This window comes from Neofelis nebulosa, chromosome 3, assembly GCF_028018385.1.
Source record: "Neofelis nebulosa isolate mNeoNeb1 chromosome 3, mNeoNeb1.pri, whole genome shotgun sequence".
In the NCBI taxonomy this organism is placed as follows: domain Eukaryota; kingdom Metazoa; phylum Chordata; class Mammalia; order Carnivora; family Felidae; genus Neofelis; species Neofelis nebulosa.
The window spans coordinates 171,694,987-171,697,358 of NC_080784.1; the positions used below are offsets into that span (position 1 = coordinate 171,694,987).

General features: G+C 40.6%; 1 pseudogene; it reads right to left on the minus strand.

Annotated features, from left to right (window-relative positions):
- Nucleotides 1-968: 968 nt before the first annotated feature.
- On the minus strand, nucleotides 969-1,069 carry LOC131508234 (U6 spliceosomal RNA; annotated as a pseudogene).
- Between the last annotated feature and the right edge of the window lie 1,303 nt (nucleotides 1,070-2,372).

A 2,372-nucleotide genomic window follows, 5' to 3' on the forward strand; every position in this document is an offset into this window, starting at 1 on the left:
TAGCCTTAATCACCTCTCCAACAGCCCTATCTCCAAATACAGTCACATTCTGGGGTACCAGCAGTTAGGGCTTCAACATAGGAGTTCTGGAAGGACACAAATCAGCCCTAGCAACTCTGTATGATTATACTAGATTATACTAGATTCAAGATAGATGGCACTCTTGTAAAAGCCACCAGGCATTGGGTGGCTCAGTTGGTTAAGCGTCTGAAGCTTGATCTCAGCACATTGGGCTCCACACTGGGCATGAAACCTGCTTAAAAAACAAAACAAAACAAAACAAAACAAAACAAACAAACAAACAGCTACCAGGCATTAATATAGCCTATAAAAACAGGCTACACATTTCCCTCCCACACATTTCCTATGAATCTTTTATTTAAGTATAAAGATTAAAGGCAGAGGTCCAAATACTGCATAAAAACTTAAGAAAACAAACCTGCGTTTCTACTTCTAGGAATTTACCCAAGAGAAATACAAAACATATGTCTGCACAGAGACTTGTCCACAAATGTCCATGATAGCATTACTCATAATAGTTAAAATGTGGAAACACCCCAAATATCCACTGATAGCCTATAAACAAAATGTGGTATATCCATACCATGGAATATTATTCAGCCATAAAAAGAAATGAAATATGGATGTGTACTACCATGTAATGAATCTTAAAAACATTATGCTGAGTTAAGCCAGGTGGAAAGGGCTACATACTGCATGATTCTATTTATGTGAAATGTCCAGAAAAGATACATTTGTAGACCCAGAAGGCATATCTAGGGTGGCCTGGGGCTGGAGAAGGGAGTGGGGACTGATGTAAGTGAGCCCAAAGGAATGTTTTAAGATAAAGGAGAAGTTCTAAGCCTGGATTGTGGTGACGGTTGCACAACTCCATAAACTTATTTTTAAAACACATTGAATTATATACTTACAATGGATATATTTCATGGTATGCAAATTCTACTTCAATAAAGCTGGAAAATATTTGCACACCATCCTTGTGCGGGGGGCCATGTTGACCTTCTCTTTATTATTCCAATTTTAGTATACATGCTGCCGAAGCAAACACAATAAAGCTTAATTAATAAACATTAACAAACATTAAAAAACATTAATAAAAACTACATAGGAGGAATTGAAAAAGTCACACACACAAAAATAAAATAAACTTCAAAAATTTCCTGTCATTGGGCAGGAGAGTGTATGCTTTCCATCCATAGTCTGCAGTAGGAAAAAGCTAACCCCCTATCCCAAGTGAGTTCTTGGTTCTGTATGGTGTGGGGTAGAGGAAGGGGGAGAACTTTGCAGCCCCGGGGGGTAGTGTATGCTGTTTCCCCTCCACTAACCAGTTCCTGGTAACAGTAACCCTGGAAGGGGCCTCAAGGGCCACCTTGTGCAAACCTCTCATTTAATTGAAGGTGGAGTTGGGGCTTGGAAAACTTCATATAAACTGAGTTGCTCAGGAACCACAGGTCAATGGAGTCTATGTCAGGTGCCCCAATTCTTACTCCAGTCATCCATTGGGCTGTCTCTTCATATCTCTTAGCCTTTCTCAGCCTCAGTTATCCCACCTACAAAATGGAGACAGTAATATCTACCTGTTTCACAGAGTCATATGAAGATCCAGTGAGATCAATAATGTGGAAATGCTTTCAAAAATAGAAATCCCTCTACTAATGTAAAGTGCTGTTGTAGTCATATTAGCAGGTAAGTCATGGGTCAGTCTAGCTCAGAATCCAGACCAAAGATCTACAAGACTATACGCTTCCAGGAAATGCATTCGTCTGACCTGATGTGAGCATGAATCTCTGGTTAAAGCTGCTCCCCAGCATCATGAGGGGGTGGGGGTGGGGCAGTTTGGGCACCATTCCTTTAATTTCCCAGAACATTCTCATTCCAGAACACCATTATCTTCCTGCTGTCTATCCATGACACTTTAATTATTTCAATGGCAATGAAATTTAGTCTGTGTGCATTCAACTATGATTACTCAAGTAACAACAATGGAAATGAAGATTTGATTTAGGTATCTATAACCTAAAACTTATTTATTTTATTCCCCTCCTTTGAAAACTTACCCATTTCTGTTGGGACCCAAGAAAGGGCCCTCTGTGTCTAACAACACCCAGGAATCCCCAAGACTGTAAGCTAAGTGTATTTTTGAATGTATTAATCTCTGCTAAAGGACTCTCTCAATCCAACACCCTTCCCTGAGCCTCCTACCACCCACACAGGGGCGGATCTCACTAGGAACCCACAGCAAAATGAGAGCCCAGCAAACCAGTCATCATTACTGGCCCAGGAAAAACACCAGGTGCAGAGCCCAGCACAGAATGTGATCTGAGAAAACACTTATAAATCAAGCAGGTCCC